This window comes from Babylonia areolata, chromosome 29 (genome assembly GCF_041734735.1).
Source record: "Babylonia areolata isolate BAREFJ2019XMU chromosome 29, ASM4173473v1, whole genome shotgun sequence".
NCBI lineage: Eukaryota > Metazoa > Mollusca > Gastropoda > Neogastropoda > Buccinidae > Babylonia > Babylonia areolata.
In genome coordinates this window covers 20,185,693-20,193,532 of record NC_134904.1, presented here as the reverse complement: position 1 = coordinate 20,193,532, position 7,840 = coordinate 20,185,693, and the positions used below count along the sequence as shown (strand labels likewise).

The following is a 7,840-nucleotide window of genomic DNA, read 5'->3' as shown; positions in this document are numbered from 1 at the left end:
CATTATTTTCATTACTATCTTTTTTTTCTTTTTTTTTTCTTTCATCATAATTATTATTTATTTATTTATGTATGTACGCTTATATATTTTTTTTTTCTCAAGGACTGACTAAGCGCGTTGGGTTACGCTGCTGGTCAGGCATCTGCTTGGCAGATGTGGTGTAGCGTATATGGATTTGTCCGAACGCAGTGACGCCTCCTTGAGCTACTGATACTGATACTTATCTGCCAAAACAGCGTTCTAATCCCGGTCTCTCCCTATCTGCAAACTTTGACTGGAAAATCAAACTGAGCATCGAGACATTCGTATCAGACGGTCCTGCTACTGTCAACTGCGGCGTATCAGTGCCGTCCGGAAATATCTGTCCACTGACGCAACATCTAGACGTGTCGTTTCTCTCATTCTCTCTCGCCTTGACTACTGTAACTCTCTATTGTCTGGTTTGCCTGCTTCATCCATTCAGTCCCTTCAGCGCATACAAAACTCTGCTGCCCGACTCGTCCTCAGAAAGAAAAGCTCTGAGCACATCACTCCTCTTTTGCAACATCTCCACTGGCTCCCTGTCTCACACCGAATAAAGTACAAGATCAGCACTCTATGTTATAAATGTATTCACAAAACTGCCCCTTCCTATCTCTGTGGCTGCCTTCACCTCTACACTCCATCTCGCTCACTACGATCGGCTTCGGATCCACTCTGTTTACGCATACCCAAATTCAAACACTCGACTGTTGGCCGCCGTTCTTTCTCTGTCTCTGGACCTTGCGATTGGAATGAACTTCCTCTTTCGCTTCGTCAAGTCTCCACTCTCAGCTCTTTCAACCCTGGCCTTAAAACCCACCTCTTCTCAAAATAGCCTCCCTTGCCTGCCCTTCCTTGTATTTAGTTTCTACAGTTTTAAAATTATGCATGCGTGTGAATGACTTGTGCGAAAGCGCTTTGATTTGTCTCTGCACAAGATTCAGCGCTATATAAATACCATTATTATTATTATTATTATTATTATTAAATCGTGGTCCCGTGAGCAGCACGCACTTGGCGCAGTGAAATAGCACACATGGCAACATAAATATTGTCATCTGGCAAAATTATCAAGAACTGCACTCTGACAGTAAGCATGCTCTCCAGGCCTGACATCGCGCGTTGGGTTACACTGCTGGTCAGGCATCTGCCTAGCAGATATGTTGTAGCGTATACGGATTTGTCCGAACGCAGTGACACTGGCCTGCTTGAGAAACTGAAACTGAAACAGATGGCGCCTGAGGCTGCCGGGGTTTTACTGGAAATTGTCGTTGAAACACAGGGTCATTGAATGTTGAAAACCGACTTTGTACAAATTGTGACCATAACATACCTTGGGGGCGAGTTCCCTTTGTACAAACTGTGACCATAACAGACCTTGGCAACGAGTTCCCTTTGTACAAATTGTGACCATAACAGACCTTGGGGACGAGTTCTCTTTGTACAAATTGTGACCATAACATACCTTGGGAACGAGTTCTCTTTGTACAAATTGTGACCATAACAGCCCTTGGCAACGAGTTCCCTTTGTACAAACTGTGACCATAACAGACCTTGGCAACGAGTTCTCTTTGTACAAACTGTGACCATAACAGATCTTGGGGATGAGTTCCCTTTGTACAAACTGTGACCATAACAGACCTTGGGAACGAGTTTTCTTTGTACAAATTGTGACCATAACAGACCTTGGGGATGAGTTCCCTTTGTACAAACTGTGATCATAACATACCTTGGGAACGAGTTCTCTTTGTACAAATTGTGACCATAACAGACCTTTGGAACGAGTTCTCTTTGTGCAAACTGTGACCATAACAGACCTTGGGAACGAGTTCTCTTTGTACAAATTGTGACCATAACAGACCTTTGGAATGAGTTCTCCTTGTACAAACTGTGACCATAACAGACCTTGGGAACGAATTCTCTATGTACAAATTGTAACCATAACAGACCTTGGGAACGAATTTCCTTTGTACAAATTGTGACCATAACAGACCTTGGGGATGAGTTCTCTTTGTACAAACTGTGACCATAACAGACCTTTGGAACGAATTTCCCTTGTACAAATTGTGACCATAACAGACCTTGGGGACGAGTTCCCTTTGTACAAATTGTGACCATAACAGACCTTGGGGAAGAGTTCCCTTTATACAAATTGTGACCATAACAGACCTTGGGAACGAGTTCTCTTTGTACAAATTGTGACCATAACAGACCTTGGCAACGAGTTCTCTGTGTACAAACTGTGACCATAACAGACCTTTGGAACGAGTTCTCTTTGTACAAACTGTGATCATAACAGACCTTTGGAATGAGTTCTCCTTGTACAAACTGTGACCATAACAGACCTTGGGAACGAATTCTCTATGTACAAATTGTAACCATAACAGACCTTGGGAACGAATTTCCTTTGTACAAATTGTGACCATAACAGACCTTGGGGATGAGTTCTCTTTGTACAAACTGTGACCATAACAGACCTTTGGAACGAATTTCCCTTGTACAAATTGTTACCATAACAGACCTTGGGGACGAGTTCCCTTTGTACAAACTGTGACCATAACAGACCTTGGGGAAGAGTTCCCTTTGTACAAATTGTGACCATAACAGACCTTGGGAACGAATTCTCTATGTACAAACTGTGACCATAACAGACCTTGGGAACGAATTCTCTATGTACAAATTGTGACCATAACAGACCTTGGCAACGAGTTCCCTTTGTACAAATTGTGACCATAACAGATCTTGGGAACGAATTCTCTATGTACAAATTGTGACCATAACAGACCTTGGGAACGAATTCTCTATGTAAAACTGTGACCATAACAGACCTTGGGAACGAATTCTCTATGTACAAATTGTGACCATAACAGACCTTGGGGACGAGTTCCCTTACCGTGTTGACTGCGCCACCTTTGTAGGTAAAAGAAGAGACACTTGCCTTTTTTCTGAAATGCAGCGAATGTTTTGAAATTACACATTACCTACAAACGTCCCTTCACCAATTTGATCATTTTCATTAAAATCATAATGAATCATGAATGCATTCTGATTTTTACCGAAAAAGCAAAGTGCATCTCTCTCTCTCTCTCTCTCTCTCTCTCTCTCTCTCTCTCTCTATCTCTCTCTCTCTCTCTCTTTGAGTAGAGTTATTTACAAAGTCTTTGTGAGAATATGTCTTGTATACATCAATTTTAGCATGTGCACAAGAAATGATAGTATATCTTTTACATGTTGCTTAAATAGATGCATAGTTTTGTTGTTGTTTCGTTGTTTTGTGTTTCCCTTCAAATGTATCAAACGAAAATGTCCACCGTAACTGACTGAGGACAGTGTCAAATGGATTTCACATTTTGCATTTGCTGCATAAAATGATGTAACATTTTCATATACCGCCACGGATTTCCACCGGAAACGAACATGTCTTGTCTGTCTTGAATTCGAACTGACAATCCCCCCCCCCCCACCACCACCACCACCTTTATCCAGCATGTACACGAATGACCCCCACCCACCTCCTTCTGCTTGACGTCACTGTTTTCATCCTCTTTTCTCCCTTTCTTTCTTTCTTTCTTTCTGCTTCTTCTTCCTCAGTTTCATTTCGCATTGACTCATCTTGGGGGAACAACTGTGATTCTCAGCTGAACTCAAAGAGGGCGTTAATTAAGCCGCCTATCTTTACAAATCGTTTCAAAACATGGTCCTTCCAAAGGTACGGCTGTCATATGGTCCTTCCAAAGGTACGGCTGTCATATGGTCCTTCCAAAGGTACGGCTGTCATATGGTCCTTCAAAAGGTACGGCAGTCATATCCAGACATCGAATTACTTGTTTTACCCACTTTTGTACATAAACCATCCGCATGATTTTAATGAATTTACAGTTTTCATTGAATCATCGAAACTGAATATAAACAAGCATTGGCCTGTTTCATAAAGCAGAATGATGTGGGCTGATCCATTGGAAAGATCAACAAAACAAGAAAGGCAAGGCCTTCAATTCAGACTCTTGCGTGCGACACCCACTCAGAAATTATGGAACAGAAAAACAGGACAATAGGACAATGCAAAGCCGATCGTCTTGTCACAGGTTATAATATATATATATATATATATATATATATACGTGTGTGTGTGTGTGTGTGTGTGTGTTGTGTGTGTGTGTGTGTGTGTGTAACGACCGTGAACTGAGTGGTATATTATAAAGGGGTCAGAAAAGAATTATTGATTTACTGAATTAAAGAGTATGAGGGTGAAAGGATTGAAAAGATCCACGCACAGGCCAAGGACACAGAGAGGTCAGTCACAAAGGGTTTTTATTTACAATAGTTAAAGAAGAACGCAAGAAAGCAAGAATTTTAACATAAGGTCACCGACCTGTATACATTTTGGGTGCACGTGTTGCACACACAGCTTAACTGAAATAAAACAGGAAGAACGAAAACAATCCACTTAATACACAGTGAGCTCACTGAGAACAAGTTAACTAAATGAAAAGCACAAGGCTGATATGTCTGTTTAGGGCTGAAAGTGCTCTTCTCTCAGTCTTAATGCATAAAAAACAAACATTGCAACATCTCTGGTCACATTACAACTTTCGTTTTGCAGCAGAAATGATAATGACAGATTTCTAATATTTTGCATATGCTTAAGCAAATATTTCCTTCTAATATCATCATATAATGGACAGGCTGTTAGTACATGTAGTTCGTTCTCTATTCTACCACCACATGGGCAGTTTTTTCAAAACATCACGATAACGCTGATTTATTTTTAGTTCATTTATACCAAAGACACACGGAACTTAATGAAAGCCGATCTAAATTTACTGATGGTAAAATAAGTATTTTTCAGGTTGTAATAAGGATTTGAATGACCTATATGTTCCATATAGTTAAAGAAGAAGAAACGAAGATAAGAAGATGCGAAGACTGTGCAGAAGAATGTCAGGCAGCTGACAGTAAGTGCCACAAATGTGTGTGTGGACACAAGCACAACACCGGTGAATCTGAGCGACCGGATGCCTAACAGCTTTCATTTCAAATTCGAATTTGAACAGCGTACGCCACATGAGTTACCTCCACATGTCAATGGTTGGACACCGTCACTGCAGCGAAATTGTCACCCGTTTTGTATCAAGTTCCTGCTGATCTATTCTCATCCAAACACTGTGATAGTGTGGTTGCAGTGTACGATAAGCGATCACATACAGAATTATAGACTGTAGCATTATAAGTGACAGGAAGACAAAATGATGTCAACTTCGTGTCAGTTGCAATCCCGGCACTGACGAACGATCAGACTAAAAATCAAATATGCTTCTAACTGATTTAAGTGTGTGTGTGTGTGTGTGTGTGTGTGTGTGTGTGTGTGTGTGTGTGTGTGTGTGTGTGTGTGTGTGTGTAAGCACAACAGACATAATCTGGCAGTGAATGACACATAGACTTGATTCAATAAATGTTTGGAGCATTTATTTAGAAGGGGCTTCCATTCAAAACCTGAAACAGCGCCGCACATTGTGCGCGAGTCGTTGAAGACCAGCAGGTAATCTGTGAAAAAGGCGTCTGCTATACAGTCTGTGTGTGAAGCTGACATTGCAGCCAGCTGAGCGCTTGGACACACACACACACACACACACACACACACACACACACACAAATATCGCGGTCTCTCTCTCTCTCTCTATGTGTCCCCCCGCTCCCCCACCCCCACCCCCCCGCACACAAACACACACACACCCACACACGCCTTTCTGGCCTTGCCCTTTGACCTCTAACCTTCTGAAAACGTTTATATTATATTCTGACCATAACCCAAACTGGATGAAAAAAAAACAAACCTCAACTGAAGCCCTATCACATGTTTCCACGCCGTCATTCTGTGACCCTGAAACGCGACCGATGACCTCTCTGGTTTTGTACCTGTTCCACTTGCGGTGGCCGAGAAAAGTAAACACACACACACACACACACACACACACACACACACACACACACACACACACACACGTGGACAACGAAGACAGGTGATCTCACACACACACACACACACACACACACACACACACACACACACACACACACACACACACACACACACGTGGACAACGAAGACAGGTGATCACACACACACACACACACACACACACACACACACACACACACACACACGTGGACAACGAAGACAGGTGATCACACACACACACACACACACACACACACACACACACACACACACACACACACACACACACACACACACACACACACGTGGACAACGGAGCCATGTGATGACGAAGATTCACTCTGCTTACACAGGTCGGTCAGTAAACGGAACAGTCTTGGGGTTAAGCTGTGATAATGGTAACTGGAGGAGAGCGGAACGTATATATACAACAAAATTTAATGATTCACTTTTGCATGTTTGCTTCTTGAGGTGAAACCGGCACACTTTTCCATGTTTGAGGTGAATGATCTGTGGAAGTCCTGGGTCACGGAATATTTTGGGATCTGGTGAGGACGGCGGTACCTTCATGGTTTGCCTAACGTTGACCTAAAAAAAAATTAAAAAAAAAAAAAAATTCTGAGCGCTCTGTGCCAAGAACAGATTGAATGGGTTTATCTTGTGTGTGTGTGTGTGTGTGTGTGTGTGTGTGTGTGTGTGTGTGTGTGTGTGTGTGTGTGTGTGTGTGTCTTGACTTCGCAGACGAGGATGATGCTGATATAAATATTTATATAGCGCCTATCCTCGGTCGGAAACCAAGCTCTAAGCGCTTTACAAACACGTGGTCATTTGCACAACAGGCTGCCTACCTGATCATTGCCGACAGACAGCTGCCATTTGGGCGCTCGTCATTCGTTTCCTGTGTCATTCAATCAGGCTTTAGTCACGCACACATATACTCATACAGACATGCAACACTTTACGTGTATGACTATTTTGTTTAATCATCCCGTCATTTAGGCAGTCATACTCCGTTTTCGGGGGTGTGCATGCTCGGTATGTTTTTGTTTCCCTAACCCACCGAACGCTGACATGGATTACAGGATCTTCAACGTGCGTATTTGATCTTCTGCGTGCGTATACACACGAAGGAGGTTCAGGCATCAACAGGTCTGCACATATGTTGACCTGGGAGATCGGAAAAATCCCCAACCTTTACCCACCAGGCGCCGTTACCGAGATTCGAGCCCGGGACCCTCAGATTGAAAGTCCAACGCTTTAACCACTCGGCTGTTGCGCCCGTCAAGCTCTAAGGAAGGAAGTGTTGTGGAGATATGTCAGGTGCAGGCACGCTGATAACAGGTGAGACCTTCCCGAGACAGGCATACAGTATCTGCCCCAGCAACAGGATTGGGTGCCGGGTCTCCTTCGCTATACAATGTTAAACTGCACGCAAAGACTGTTTCTCCTCGTGATACTGGGAAAGGCAGGTAAAAAAACTTCAAGCCACTGTTGCCCAGCTCTGCCCATCGTCCTGGAAGTATCGACGGGCGCAATAGCCGAGTGGTTAAAGCGTTGGACTGTCAATCTGAGGGTCCCGGGTTCGAATCACGGTGACGGCGCCTGGTGGATAAAGGGTGGAGGTTTTTACGATCTCCCAGGTCAACACATGTGCAGACCTGCAAGTGCCTGAACCCCCTTCGTGTGTATATGCAAGCAGAAGATCAAATACGCACGTTAAAGATCCTGTAAACCATGTCAGCGTTCGGTGGGTTATGGAAACAAGAACATACCCAGCATGCACACCCCCGAAAACGGAGTATGGCTGCCTACATGGCGGGGTAAAAACGGTCATACTCGTAAAAGCCCACTCGTGTGCAT

At 43.4% G+C, this 7,840-nt stretch overlaps 1 protein-coding gene across 3 annotated transcripts in view; it reads right to left on the bottom strand.

Annotated features, from left to right (window-relative positions):
* Positions 1 to 7,840, bottom strand: part of LOC143302297 (Na(+)/citrate cotransporter-like) — a 78,455-nt gene that overhangs the window by 59,146 nt on the left and 11,469 nt on the right. The window contains exon 1 of one of the 3 annotated variants that reach the window (XM_076616902.1): positions 5,095 to 5,114. The exons of the other annotated variants lie outside the window; for them this stretch is intronic. The gene's annotated coding sequence lies outside the window, so the exon portion shown is untranslated. Of the gene's footprint in view, positions 1 to 5,094; positions 5,115 to 7,840 lie in introns of those variants that run through there. 3 annotated transcript variants of the gene reach the window in all.